Genomic DNA, 15,984 nt, shown 5'->3' with positions numbered 1-15,984 from the left:
TTCGCATCACGAAGAAAATCGCTCTCCAACACATTGCGACGATTGGTCCATCGGGCGCTGTCCGTGCAGGCGTTGTAGTCGAGCCCCGCCTCCGACAATCGTAGGCTCATAAGGCAGTGAAGGATGTTTTAGTACTTCTTAAGGACGACTGGCCTTCGTTAAAGCATTTCCCCTGTTTTTCTTCTTCATTCCACTGTCCCGGAGTAGGGTTGCCAAATAAACAGTTTTCTTTTTCTAGTGAACTTCTTTATTTCTCTAGTATATTCTCTCTCTACGTCGTTAGAAAATATTTAGGTGTGTTAAAGATTTTCTCTTTGCGATAAATGTTTACATGCGGTTAAATATACAGACGTCTGGAGTGGACAGACGGTGGCAGCGAACGGTCGGTCACGTTTGCTTCGAGCTCTGAGTTGCATTCTCTTCGTTTTTATTTGAACTTGTACTACGACGCGAAACGCGCATCGGTCACAAACTATTTGGACCAATAGCCCGAGCGAACTTTCGTTTTTAATGATGGCAAGCCAGTACGAGAAATCTGGCGCCACAACCTAAGGACAGGTTCGGAGAAAAGTAAATGCGTGAGTAGATGACACAAATGAGCTGTTCAAGAAGCTATAGCTGCACAACATTATCCGACGCAGAAAGCCACGATCAGAATCGAGCCTGGCTCCGATTTCCACAGTGGAGGCGGAAAAAAAAACAATGTTGTTTGGCTGTGAATGCTTCGTGTTGACTTGGAGCGCTATCACGCGCCAGGCGATTACGCATTCCCGGCACATTCAAGCCTTCGCAGAACTGTATACATACGGCGGCCGAAATGAAAAGCAGAAATAAACGAGAGGGGTTCAGCCAACGCGAGGGATCGAAATATATATACATACAGCCGGTCGCATTATCGACACGCAATTCATTCCTCCATCCCCCCTTTTTTCCCATTCTTCTTTTTTATCCTTACTTAGCGTAGAGCTGCAAACAAGGGCCTGGAGGGCTAATGCCAAACATTGATACTGCTCTTGTGCTTGCAGAATCTGCGTTACCGAGACTGGTTTCAAGGAGGCGGCGGGAGGCACCGTGATGTCTTTCCTGTTTACGCGGGTAGGATTCTGCTATTGTCCACGAGGTTGTTTAGTTGGTCGCTCGACCGTCTAGCAGCCGCACCCTTAACGTGCGACGCGAGGAAAGTTCAGCGCTGAAGCGCCCGTCGGTCTGGCCTCGTCGAACTTGACTTGTGCCTGTTCTGCGAGACTCACTTCCACCTCGTGTATAGACGGATTTGCGAGGAGCCGAGAAGTCGAGGACAACTCGCGGTACGTTGGCCTTTTTATCAGCAACCATGTGTAATGGGACCGAGGCGCACTCTCAAAGCCAAGGCGATGTGTCTCCCCTAACCCTCATGTATTTGCTACGCTTCAAGAACACGGCGCAGAACAAGAAAAGTTGCGTGTGCGTCACTGGAAAGCCGCACGACCCAAAACAGCTTCGATGGGAAAAAGAATGTAAAAATGAAAACAAAAATAACATTTGGGATTAAGTGTGCCGAAACCCACGATCTGATTATGAGGGACGCGTAGTAGGGAGTCCCGAATGAATTTGATCACCAGGGGTACATAAACGCGCGCAAAATTCACGGTACGTGGGTATTTTTGCAAACTGTACGCAAGGGAATGCGGCCGCCCTGGTCGGGATCGAAGCCGCCATCTCTCACTCAGCAGCTCAATGCCAGAGCCACTAAGCCAATGCGGTGGGTGGGGGATGAGTGTGAAGATTTCCTTGCGTACAGTTGTTAATAAAATACAGATCACTCGTCACTGTGTCACTTCACTAAACTTATATTTAAGTAAGCGTGTGGGACCTACTGTCTCCTTAAACGCTAGGAGAGTGCAATTTCGAAAATGACGCAACGTTTCATTCGTTCTTGTGGAGAGCAATCAGCCAAATTTCTTGACAGATGCAACGTGCTCTTTTCATTAAATATTTTTATTTAATATTGATTATTGGGCTTTAAGGGGAAACCCTATAGCTCGGGGTGAATTCCGTTTCTCTCTTCGAACACATCGAAACGCAGAGAGGCTTCTATGAGGCAACTGCTGGATCGCTTTGCATGAAATTCGCGACGATTGGGAAAATGATGTTTTGGTAACTCTGACAATTTTAACAAAGACATCGCGGGCGTTCACTGGAGACGCAGGAGAGAGAGAGAGGTTAGGCCATGTAAGTACTGGCTGGCTACCCTGTGCTGAGGAAAGGGACAAAGGGAATAAAATGTGAAAGAAGAAACAAATAATGAAAAAGTAAAGTGAGAAAAATTTGCACAATAACGCGATGCTGCGCGCTACAACTTTCAAAGCCGGTCGCACAATTCACAAGCCCTTAAGAACTTGAGCAGAGCCCTTAAGGCTTTGACTGCCAAAACCCATCTGAACTAGTGTCCTAGAACTTTTTCCTCTGTGAAGGGCTGATCGTCCAGTTTTTGAGCGCGGTCGCGAGCACGTTTCTTGACACATTGTAACGGGCACAGTCACATAGGAGGTGCTTGACAGTCTCCTCGCAACCACAGTTGTCGCAAGCAGGGCTGTCGGCCAATCCAATACGGAAGGAATAGGCGTTCGTGAATGCCATGCCGAGTTAAGGAGACTCTATGCAGACTGGACTCATGCCTGCAACTCCGTCTTTCATGAGCGGAAGCAACACTCCTGTGCCGCCTGTAGCAGACGCAGGAGCGAAGCTATTAGGGCACAGGACACTGTGTTCATATAATTTACTTCCATGTACTTCCATATAGTTGGCTTCCGTGTACTTTATGTCGAACGAAGAAAGCCCTGTTGCTTTCTTTATCTAGCATTTTTTTTTTTGTAGCGCGGTGGCTTTCCCTTGTCTTCTCTCTTTGTTGTATTCTGGGTGCATGTGTGTTGGTATGGGTGATACGTGTACCGTTGCTCTCAAGGTCGGGGCCAGGGTTGTGGACTGTTGTGATGTTCTTCGAAATCGTATTTTAGTCTTCTGAGCTTCTAAAGAACAAAATTATGGTGCAAGTATGGTTTCTGTTACACTTCTCCACAAGAGAGAGATCTCCTGCTAGGAAGCTCCAGTATTGGAGCAGCAAATGACCATGGGGATTTACAAAAATGGCAGTAAAGAAATCAGGAGGAAAAATCTGTATGATAACGTGAAGGACAGTGCTTTGCTACTTGATGCGTGACCTGGTTGCTTGAGGATACAAATATACCGGAGCAAATATGCAACGCAGGATAAGGTATGCGTGTGCTGCAATAAAAGCCGAGAAACGACTCGGTCCATCCAGAATGGAATGGCAAGGAATTCACCCAGCGAGATTCGTAGGGAACGTCCACCTTCCGAAAGCCTTGGGATTCAAAGACGATGGCAGAAATAACTGGTCAGCAGTCGATAGAAGTAAAATGCTTCTAGGGTAATGATTAAAAAGAAAGCGGGGAAGAGATTGGTATAAGAGCAGTCATTGGAAGCTTAGGTAAGGGTACAATATTGTTACGCTATAAAGCTGTTTACAGGATGTATTTACAAAGATGTAGAATATTCACGGAGGCGGAAGAGAGTGAAGCCAGCAAGGCCATGAGGACTTTTCGTCGTCTCCGGCGACGTCGTAGTTCTCTCTTTCACCTTACCGTAGCAATACCGAGAGGAAGTTTTCAGGACTAGAGTAAGAATCGAAATAAGATAGGCAAAAACCTTGACGGCGATAGATGCACAACTTTATTAAATGAAGCTGGCTGTTTGACAGTTTGTCGCCTCTGCATTTCTCAAAGGGGACTGTATATATATATATATATATATATATATATATATATATATATATATATATATATATATATATATATATATATATAGGTAAAAAGGCACATCAAAGAAACACACACACTATATATATATAGTGCAATTGACTGTTCTCTTCCGGACCACTGTCAGTAGCGCTTCGCTCATCGAAAAGGCAGGACGTGTGACGAGTGAGCTATTGAACAACACTTTGCAATGTGGTGCACGCGAGTTAAATCATAGATCCGCTACCTGAAAGAGGTACGACTTAATGCTAAAAACGAATTTCTCTCGCAGTCACCGCAATATCGGAACTGTAGGTTTTTATCTCGGAGGCCGCTCACTTATAATAGACGGATCACTGATGGACTTTCGTTGAACTGCCTTTTTACCTATATATATATATATATATATATATATATATTTACTTGTTTCACATAATGTCAATCTCTCATGGGATTATATCAGGAAGGGCAAGTACATATGGTGGTATTTGCGAACAAATATAAAGACATTATATAATCACGAGTGTGTCATTGCAAAGGTTTTGGCTTCGCTAAACAAAAGAATAAAGTACTTCATCACAAATGCAATATTTGGGTACACAATACTATAACGAAGAAAAAAAACTGAGAAAAGAAGAATCCAAACAAGATAAAGAAACCACCTGAAAGCACATGTGATGTAAAGCACCTAATAGACATGACAAACGGGATGCAGTCATGCGTATAATGCATCATACAAAAAGAACACTCATAGATTAAAGTGTTAGGCTATGAAGATCGGTAACAAACCGGAGTATGTAAATCAGAGCTGTAAGACGAGGAGATGTTTTTCCGCCGAATTAGCAAATGTATCTAATGAGGAGCTGTTACTAATGGATTCATTCAGCTTATTTCACTCTCTCATCGCTAAAGGAAAAAATGAATTCTTAAAGCAATCGGTATGAAAAGAATACTCATTGAGTGTTTGTGTGTATTTATGTCGCGTTGGCCGTGTTTCATTTCTGGAGATGTATCTAGCGGTATCAATATTAAGATTGTTGTGTAGGAGCTGGTACATAAGTTTTGAACGGGTTAGTACAGCTCGGTTTTTTACTGTTAGGATTCCGGCTTTGTTAATAAGTAGTTCGGTGGGCGAGGTTGTTAAATTATGTTTACTGTACATATACCGTAGAGCTTTCCTTCATACACCATCTAGTTTTTTAATTAGTTGTTTCGTGAGCGGGAACCAGGTAACATTCTAAAAAAATTAAAATATGGGGTTTTACGCGCCAAAACCACTTTCTGATTATGAGGCACTCCCAGATAACATTTGCGTACTCAAGGACTGACCTGACGAAAGTTTTGTAAGCCAGAAGTTTTGTATCGGGTGGTGCTAGTCGTAAGTGTCTTCCATGTAAGAAAAGGCGTTTCATTGCAGTCGCTGTAACGTTGTTTATATGGGAGTTCCATCTGAAGTCATGTGTTAACGTTAATCCGAGGTACTTGTGTTCATGAACTCGTATTAGTGGCACGTCGTTAACGGTATACGTAAAGCTCGAGTTACTTTTTTCTGGTGATTTCTTAGTATTGATGGTCATCTGCCAGTGGGCACACCAGTTAGACAAAGCTTTCAAGTTGTTTAATGTTATGTGGTCATCATGCGAGTTAATATTTCTATAACGAATGCAGTCGTCTGCAAATAGCCTAATGTCTCCTGTGATTTTTGCGGGTAGGTCATTAATAAAAATTAGAAATAAAAGAGGAGCCAGAACGCTTCCTTGGGGGACTCCCGATGTTACCCGGGCTGTCTAGGAAATCTGTCCGTTCACTTCCACAAATTGGGTACGGTTACTAAGATAGTCGCAAATCCAGTCAATTATGAGGCCTGTACCTAATGTAATCTCAAGTTTCCTTATGAGCTTTTTGTGTGATACCCGATCAAATGCCTTCGAGAAATAGAGCAGGATGAGGTCTGTTTGTCTGTGCTGGTCAATACCAAATGATATGTCGTGGCTTAGTTCCAGTAGTTGAGTGATTGTAGAAAGGCCTCTGCGAAAGCCATGTTGATATGGTGACATGATACTCTCCTTTTCTAAGAAAACGGTTATATGTTTTAGTATGATGTGTTCCAGGCGTTTGCACACGGTACTTGCAAGCGAAATCGGCCGAAAGTTTGACGGGTTGTCTTTGCAGCCTGATTTATGTATTGGGACAACTTTTGCAGATTTGCAATCCTGTGGAAGAACAGATGATGATAATAATTTGTTAAATATTATACAAAAGTACTTCGTCGTCCATTCTGCGTATCAAGAAAGCGTTGGGCATTTTATCCGGGCCTGACCCTTTTTTCGTGTCCAGGTTTAGAAGGTTCAGTATTCCGGCTTCAGTGACGGTAAGAGGGCTTAGTTTGCTATTAACGGTGATGTCAATTTGAGGTAGCTTCCCATCGTCAGTTGTGAAGACAGAAGAAAAATAGTGATTTAGTGAGTTAGCACTTTGTTTGTTAGTTTCGGGCGACACTTGGGGATCATTTGATGCCTTAGGTTTAAGGTAGTTCCAGAATTTGCTCGGTGAATTTCTTAGGAATCCTTGAAGTGTGTTTGAGTAGAAGTTTGACTTCGCTGTCTTTATTTTAGATTTCATGTCTTGGATAGCTAGAGTAAGATTACTTCGAGATGAAGGATTAGGTGCTATTTACATAGATTTTTTCCAGATGCTTGACTTTACGTTTGGCATGAATGATGTCACGTGATATCCAGGGATTGTGCTTCCTCGTTCTTTTACCTTAAGAAGGTACATACTCGGAAACACAATGAAACATTATTTTTTTGAATCTATGCCACAATGTTTCGATGTTTGTGGAGGGACGCATTGAGAGTGCTTCAAAGGCGGTAAATTAGTTAGATAAGTAGTCAATAGTACTCGTATCGTCTGCTCTACAGAAGTCCGGGTAAGTGATGCGTGGTTGGGAAAAAAATGTAGTATTCTGAGCAGGTACAACACATGAAGTAATATTATGATCAGATATGCCATTAATGAATTCAAGATACGTTTGCTCTAACGGGAAATGATGGCTCAAAAAAACTAAATCAAGTGTGTTGGAAGTAGTTCCTTGAACACGTGTGGGCTCTGTTACGATTCGGCTGAGATTCCATGAAAGCATGAGCTCGAAAAGCATATCAGCACTTGGCGAGTGGTGTTCAAATGTTTGCCAGTTCACATCAGGCAGGTTAAAATCCCCTAGAAGTATTAGTCTGGGCCCCCGAAACGTTATTTTGTGCATACAAGCACAGTCTTTCCATCACTTCAACCTCACATGAGGGACTACAATAAATACAGCCGACGACAATATTGCATGTAGAAAATGTTAGTTTACAAAAAATTTCTTCCGCTCCTGTGACATCAGGTAGCACGATATAAGGGATTTCCTTTTTAAGCAATAAGGCGACGCCACCACCGCGTGTTAATCGGTACTTCCGTACGATTACGTAGTTTGGCGGTGTGATTTCAGCATCCCTGATATCCATTGTTAGCCAAGTCTCAGTTAAAGCAACAAAATCTGGTTCGATACCAAGAAGTTATGCTTCAAGGAAGTCAGTTTTCTTTAGTATGCTACGCGCATTAATATTGCAGAAAGTTATTTCGGACGGGAGTGCGTTGCGCCGAGGGCGTTTTGTTTGAATTTCTGCTTCCCGTTTTTTTTTTTTGCTCGAGGTAGCTGAATATGGTTGGATTAGGGCTACATCATTTGTTTGGTCATCCCATCGGTAGAAGTAATCATTGATGCGCAGTTTGTTGTAGACCAGCGATACCTTGTCCCCAGATTCTTTTCTAGTTTTCGCGCAGTTCCATAGTTTTTTCCTGTTTCTCACACTCCACGAAAAACCTTCGCCGATTGAAAAACTGCTCCCCTTCAGCTTATAACAGTCGCTTAGGATTTGTGATTTGTTGCGGTAGTCCAGGAGCTTCAAAATAATATATATATATATATATATATATATACACACACATATATATACACACATATGTATATATTCTTAGTTGAAGAAACGAACGAGCACACTTATGAAAATTGCATATTTTAATGTTTTCGTAAGTGTGCTCCTTCGTTTCTTCATCTACCTATGCACCGGACCTACAGAACATTTCCTGTCAATACTCTTGTCGACTGTACAGGCTGCAAATTGAAACATCGATGGAAACTATAGCCCAGAGGTGCTACATTTTGAAATGCTTGTAATGTGATGCTGTTACTAAGGATACTTCACTCTGTGCGCATAAGGTGACGCCAACAGCGTCCATAAATAATACACACAGCATTGCATTAAACAACAATGCTAAGAAAATTGACCGTTGAGACCTAATCAACACAAAAAGATACTACAGACAAGTCCAGGAGTTCGGGACATCGACTACTGCAGCAAAGCCTACCCTGGGGCGATGCGGTTGGCGTAACTCTATGGAAAGTATTTAAAAAAAAAAGATTGATTGCTCAGCAGTGCCTCCTTTACTGGAAAATTGCCCTTTAGGCACCTAATCCCGACAACGACCTCACGCTACATGTCACGTCTAGTTTAATTCCGCTTGCTGTGTTTTTTTTTTTCTGGGACACTTTTGTAAACCCGTTTAATATGCACGGGGTGATTTTTAAGATGTCGATTGCTGTGCAGCAAGAATTCATCCGCCAATTGCACGTTAAGAACATATACTCCATGACTCCGCCTATGTGCAGGCCCAGTTTGGTTTTATTGCTCTGTCTGAAATTCTTTCCTGCGGCTATATTATTCGGCTGCTACGCGGCAAAGCAGCATTGCAAGGGCAAACAATTCGTCTGCCGTTGAATTGACTGGAAATGGCTCGTCGATTATGTGAAACCTCATGGAAGCGAATGCGCAGCTATGATACACATTCGCGCCCTGTCGTATACACAGATGACACTGTAGGATTCCAGAAGCAGCGGCGGACCGAATGGCATGGTTGAGTGACATCCAATCATAAAGCCTGACTGCGCGCACCATATATTACTGATCACTAGTGATACGCTCAGTTCGATGTTCTCGTACCTTATAAATTATAGCGTAATGGATATTAAATGAAAAGTTATGCAAACGATGATTCGATTTTAATAACTAGGAGATGATAGGACCGAGCCACTAGTGATCACAAACCACTTTGTTCAGTATGACAATGGTAGCCTTGATTTGTGCGCGTCGTCATTGGTATAAACAAAAACGTGAGAACATGAGTATTTTTGGTGATCTTTGTTAATCGACGATGCCGAGTCATTGTTGATCACTACTGATACGTTCCGTTCGATGTTCTCGTTCTTTTAGGCAGCATAGTGTAATGTACATCAAATGAAAATCATAAATATGGTAATTGAAATATTACTAGGAGATGGTAGGATTAATTTATTAGTGATCACGAATGACTTTGGTTCTTATGACAGTGGTATTCATTTATTCATTGTCATTTCTATGAATCAGTTTTAATAAACTTCTTTTTTCTGAATATATAGCACAGAGGGTCAAATACTCGGGATCACTAGTGATTATGTTCACCTCAGTGTTTTCGACTATTTACAAATCTTTACTATATGGGTGTGAAATAAAAGGTAATTTAAAGGGCGATTTAACTGTGATAATTAGGAGCTTAAATGTCTGAGTCACTCACGTTTGTAAATCGCTTTTTACAACGATTGCCTCATTTTCCAGTCATCGTTGGGTAGGATAGAAGTGCCAATAAACAAGCAGTTAGGTGAACGATATGAAAAATACTGAGAGCAACAGGCGATAGGCATATTGCAAGTTTGGTATTGTCCGGTATATCGAACCCATAATTTTAAGGGTATCAAGTGGAGTCATTGCCAGGGAAAATCATATATCTATTCTGGCAGCCATATCTGTCATTCATCAAATTCACGCAGCGGAAGCTATTGAAGTGGCAATACATAAACCATTACTTGAATATTGCGAATAAGACGGCGTAACTAGCGATCACTAACAGCCTTGAGTAGTTCAATATTCTTGTAGTCTTACACAACATAGCTTCATAGATATCGTGTGAGAACTCAATCAATGGCAAGTTCATTTCGTATAAAAGTAAATGGCGCAAGTTGCAAGAAGCCGCAACACGCTTGCTGGCTGTCGCTGGTTGACGTCAGCAGAACGTCGCATCGAGCAGCGTGCGCCTCCATGTTTCGGTTTAATAATAATATAATTATGGAGTTTTACGTGCCAAAACCACTTTCTGATTATGAGGCACGCCGTAGTGGAGGACTCCGGAAATTTCGACCACCTGGGGTTCTTTAACGTGCACCTAAATCTAAGTACACGGGTGTTTTCGCATTTCGCCCCCATCGAAATGCGGCCGCCGTGGCCGGGATTCGATCCCGCGACCTCGTGCTCAGCAGCCTAACACCATAGCCACTGAGCAACCGCGCCGGGTGATGTTTCGGTTTCGAGCACTCTGACAACCGAATTTCGCCGTGCCACAGTTCCGAGGTCAATCGCAATTTTCTAGATTAGAAAAAAAAAAAAAAAGAAATTGCTTGTATATTAACTCTATGGCTTGTACGGAGAGACGGATTTAATGTCCCAGTTGAATGATCCCGTTGAAATTAAATGTTTACACGTAATTTACTAGTTTTGTCAAAATGTGACTAATTATCGCGCACAACCTGTGACACCATGGTCGCCATGTCTCTGAAGGAACCGTCCTTTTGTTTCAGAACACCCATTTTTAAATATTACTAAAAGTCTTCATAAAAACACCCAGTATAGGCGCACTGGCATACAGGCAAAGTTGTGCGCTAATACCTCATTAAAACTCCAACTGGCGTGCTATAACGTAAAGCTATTCCAAACTTTTCTATACCAATTCTGCAACCAGCCCTCCACGCTTGGTGAAAAAATTTTGGAGTCACCACCCATGCGCTTGTCGGTCACGTGACCTCACGAAAACCGCGAAAACGCCCCATTTTACATGATATGTGCAGGCTGATTATGCATAATTAGAATTATGAGTCTCATTCATAAAAGAATGAGACTTCGAGCAAAGACCTGAACGCTTCTGGTGGTGACTGTCGTTTTGAGTCTTTTGTTTGTTGTAATGTGTCTTTTGTATTGGGGACTTTTGCAGTATTTTGCAGTATAGCAGCGCTTTCGGCACGTTTAAAACACTGATATAACACAGCGGGAAAGTTCTAATAAGTGCTATAAGCACGCATGCTATTAGAAGGGCATGCCCTCTTGGCATTGCTAACTGCAAGTTATTCAAATACGGGCGTCCGTCAAAATATCCTGTTTAAATATGCTGCCCATTGAGTTACGGCGTCGGTGCATTGCGGTGTAGTTGAACAGATGGCCGCCGGGGCAATGTTCGAAATTCCTGGGTATGTCTTGTTACTTGTCTTCATGGCAAAGCACTTATTAATGCTTAAGCTAATACCCCCCCCCCCCCCTCACTCCCACCCAAATCTTCACATTTTTACTTACTAGTGACTCAATCTGTTCAGTTCCTAGCTATCATAACTGAATCAACATTCAAAAAAACCTTTCATTTGATATGCATATAGCTAAGATTTGTAAATAGTTGAGAACACTGAAGTGAACCCAATAACTAATGATTACCAGTATTTCGATCCTGTCTGCTGTGTAGTCAGAAAAAGAACTTTATAACAACACTACTTCATGGAGGTGTCAATTAGTGAATGAAGACTACCACTGTGACACTAAAGAACGAGATTCGCGATCACCGGTAACTCCATCCTACTATCTCCTGCAGGTTACCATATTTGAAACTCCATATGTATTACTTTTCATTTCGTATATATTAGGCTATGATATTTAAGAGTATGAGCGAATCGAACTGAACTTACCATTAGTGATCACCAATGACTTGACGTCATCAATGACTGATTGCTAAATGTGCAAAATTGGGAAACAGGACACCAAACAAGAAGAGACACACAGAGAGTGAGTTTATAGTCTGCGCTCACTCTATTTGTGTGCCTCTTCTTGTGTGGTATCTTCCTTTTAAAATTTTCCAGTCATTAAAATGAACCAAATGGCCTCTCAAGACATTCTAATACGGCGTCATTAATGCGCAATGGTAGCCAAAAGTACTTACTTAATGACTGCATAATTGATACCAATAACGACGTGCCCGAATGAAAGCTACCACTGCGTTACTAAATAAAGTAATTCTTGATCACTAGGGACTCAATACTAGGATCTCCTAGTTATAATTGAATCACTGTTCATGCGACTTATCCTTTGTTACCCCTTCTCTCCCTTTCCGAAGGGAGAAAATAAACTCTGGGTGTCTTGTTTTCTTTCTTTTTTGTTAATGATTTCATATCTTTTGCAGCGCGCACTTTTTGCCTTCGGTACAAGCACAAGCAAGCTAGGTCTGTGCTTTAGTAACTCCGCGGTGAAACAGAAACTAATATTCAAGGAGACCGTGAAACTTCGTAGGTCACGCTACCCTGCCTCGTATTTGCTTCGATCATTAGTCTGGTCACCCTGACTTGTGGCACTATGTACATTTTAGAAGACATTGTTCCCCAGTCTTACGGTTAAGGAAGTGGAACGAAGACGCAGGGCATTTCATGTCTTCTGCTTGCGCCATATTCATCTCTGCGCCTGCCACAGGGATAGTAAATAAAATCCCGAATGGCCAGCACGCCTCTTGAAATTGCATCCTGTAAAGAGAGAAAGAGGATAAGTTTATCAAAATATGCATGGGGGCTGGCCTGAGGTTGACTCTTTAGCATATTACTTTGCGCCCAGAGAAAAGGTAGGGGAAATAAACAGTTATGAGAGGTGACGATGCGCACGGAAAGCGTGAATAAAAGTCCTTCAAATGGACTTTCACAGACATGAGTCAAGCCCGGGCAGTGCAGGAATGAAAGGAAAGCACAAATTGCTCTGAAACAGGATTTGTGATCTGGCCAAGGTCCTGCAGTGTAGTATGTCTTCAGTAAGCGGTGCATTGCCGGTTTGCGATAGAAAATCAGTTTGCGTTTTCTATCCACGCGCGTATTATGGGCATACCCAACACCAGCATGGTGAAGTGTTTCTGGTACGTCACAACAATCACCATCGGGTGAGTCGGCACGTTGACGCAGGTGCATCTAACGTTTGGTTAGTAACAAATCCGTAATTGTAGTCTCTGAACAACACGCGCACGAATTCGCTCGACGTAATGCGGCATTCGAAAAGATAGTAGCTTTCTTTCCCAAGCGATGAGTGACAATGGCAGCGACTGAATTCAAAAGAAACGTTAGGGGGCATAGCTTGCCCCAGTGGCACTAGAATGTAGGCAGGCTTGCCTCCTTTAGGTTCTCGTGCTGCAGAGGGCTGTCCGCACTGTCGGGGTGCTTTTCTTCAATGGTGGCCTACCAGTAGCCCAAGAGCCAAAAAGTTTAACTTGTTTGCCATTCCGGCCTGTCCGCTCTTAATAAAACTATATGTGACGGGAAAATTTGCATTTATTGCAGATTTCAACGCACTGGAGGCAACATATACACCGCCTTTTGTCGTGGGCGACAAAGTAATCGCGAGACAAGGGAAGCGTCCCCGTATGGACAGCGAAGTTTGTGGCTAAGTTAGTACCGTATAACAGGAGCACGAGGTACGAGAAGGCGAAACATCCTTCGAGTGTGCGAGTGAGCGCTTTTTACGAATGTAGCGAATGCCGCTATACAGACGTCCTCTACAGAGACATTCTGGAGGCGAAGATTCAGACAAACGGATTATTTGAACACAACAGGCACGTGCCTTTAATATAACGTAGAAGTAATAGCCTTTTCATGTGGCCTGATTAGATGACAACAGTGTTTCTGCATATTTTCATTTCCTCACATCATCCTATACGAGTGTTCCTTCTGCGATTAAAATTTATTTGGAAGTCAGCGCTGTCTGTGTTATCTCTTTGTCCATGTTTAGCTTTGCGCTAACAGCATATATATTTTAGGATGATTGTGAAGCGCATCGTAGTGGGATACTTCGCCTTATTTTTTACCATCTGGAATTCTTTAGCATGCTCCAAAATCTAAGTTGCACGAGAGGCGTTGCTTCGCCCCCATCAAAATACGGCCGCCGCGGCAGGAATCGAACCCATGACCTGGAGCTGTGCAGCGGAGCGCCATTATCAGTGGGTCACAGCGGAAGCTGGCGCTCACCTTGACAGAAGTTAGGTGGTGCTACGAGATAACGCAGCGGCTACTGGCAAACTGCACCCCACAACACGTACATTGCCTCTAAACACTATTATAAGAAAAAGAAAGATGAACGCGTACAGTCCGACTTTAATGTCAGCTGTCGCACGGATGAAAGTTGAATTGGCGCCGTGGCAACTGTGAGGGTTGTTTAATCAAGTACTTTGGAATATTGCTTCCTTTTGCGTAAAGAAGGAATATTAGCTGTTGGCATGAAGGGGCAACGCCTACGCTGACAACGCCACTTCGTCGACGGCGTCCTTATTACAAATGTGGTCGTTTAGCGTAGGTAGATTCAGGTGTAAGTGTAAATATTCTCCTTTATTACACATAATAAAGATGCTTATCTATAGGTCGTGTTCATCCGAGTTAACGCTGACGTTCTCCCGAGATAAAGCAAATAAGCGTTATCGTCGAATTTTCTTTCTATAGGTATTACAGTCACTTTCCTTCTTAATTCCTCATTATTCTCTCGTTCCTCATTACAACTGAATGTACTGCCATTAAGTTAATTGTCCCGCGCCTTGCATACTTGGAAATTTCCCGCTTCGCCTTTTCTCTGAACGTGCGTACGCTTGGCAAGTGCGTATCTCGAGCGCTTAGCAACCACCTTTCTCAGCACCAGCCGGTGCTGATGAGCCGAGGATTCATTGGCCTGCTTTTGGAGCTATATATTCAACTACCCCGCCATTCCACTTGATGGGTGTTTCGAGCTTTCAGCGCGGGAAGTGATGCAGGAAAAGGCCAGCCGTACGGTTATCGAAATCGCACCCCTGCACAGAACATACTTTCTTTGGAGGCCGACGAAAGCTTTAGGTGTAGAGTGCTGGTCCTATCGTCGGACGCCAGGTTCGTCGGCCAGCGCAGTCGCACGAAAACAACTACACAATTATCTGGTGGTCGTAACTCACTACTTTTAACTGAACAGATTAAGAAGCGATGAAGCTACACGCGTCACCAAATTTAGACGAACTTCGACAAACAAAAAGGCACAAAGTGTGAGGGGGGCGTATTTCAACAGGTGAACATTACGAGCGTGCCTTTCTGCTCATTTCAAGACGTGCATTGCATAGCGAGTGATAGTGGCGTCAATGTCCCATATACCGATGGGCGCTGAAAAGAAATGCATTTATTAATAATAATTAAAACAATAAACTTTTATTTTCTTAACTCGTCACAAATATATAAAATTGACCAGGAATTTTATTTTCGTTGAATGAATCTAACTGTGTCTCGCTTGAATTAAAAAAAAAAACGCTTTTTTTCTTTCCCAATGTTTGTTCCCTCCAAACATAGTCGCGTTTCAATCGCTGCTCCCATAACCCCCCGGGGTTGCTGATGTCGGTGACAATTTGTACTGAACCGCTTTTTGCCCGAAGCTTCGCGACCTATTTGGATCGACCTTGCAGCGATTACAAGAAAAACGGCATTCGCTATTAGTCACAACGACAGTACACGCGTGCGACAACCGATAACAAAGGCGCTGAAGCGGCAGGTAGCCGTCGTCACCACGATTTTGCTAATGGCTTTCAGAAAATAGGCAATCGCTTTCCAAGGTGTGCACCTTGCTAAGATTGCCAAAATATAAGGCGGAATCGGTTTCTGTGACGAGACGTAAAGAGACAGAATGATGTGGGATGCTTCTTGTCGCGTAATAAAAAGCTAGCAGATTTCAGCTATTCCTCCAGCTTCGCACTCCTTTACTGCGATAGCAGAACCGTGTCACAGTAAAAAACCAGAATCGTATCTTTTGTGCGGATCAAACAAAACCACACAACTTGCGCGGGAACGCATAATGGACGCATGATACGCGTTTAATGCCCGTTTCGCTACCGCGTCCAAGCTGTGCGCACTTGTTAACTTGTGCAAGAATGAACCAGCTGGCACAGCAGCATGTTCCTTTAAGTATTGTAATTGTTCTTGCTGTTGTTGTCCTGGATAATTCGGGCGCAGTGGGGCATTGGTCATGAAACAGGGTGCAAGAGAAGC

At 43.0% G+C, this 15,984-nt stretch overlaps 1 protein-coding gene across 2 annotated transcripts in view; it reads left to right on the top strand.

Annotated features, from left to right (window-relative positions):
• Positions 1-1,091: 1,091 nt before the first annotated feature.
• LOC126536774 (alpha-tocopherol transfer protein-like) overlaps positions 1,092-15,984 on the top strand; it is a 30,523-nt gene continuing 15,630 nt past the window's right edge. Inside the window, exon 1 of one of the 2 annotated variants that reach the window (XM_050183778.3) lies at positions 1,092-1,307. The gene's annotated coding sequence lies outside the window, so the exon portion shown is untranslated. The remainder of the gene's footprint in view (positions 1,308-15,984) is intronic. The other variant, XM_055073909.2, reaches the window with a different exon arrangement.

This window comes from Dermacentor andersoni, chromosome 4, assembly GCF_023375885.2.
Source record: "Dermacentor andersoni chromosome 4, qqDerAnde1_hic_scaffold, whole genome shotgun sequence".
Lineage (NCBI taxonomy): Eukaryota > Metazoa > Arthropoda > Arachnida > Ixodida > Ixodidae > Dermacentor > Dermacentor andersoni.
The sequence above is the reverse complement of the archived record's forward strand: the minus strand, read 5'-3'. Positions and strand labels throughout refer to the sequence as shown.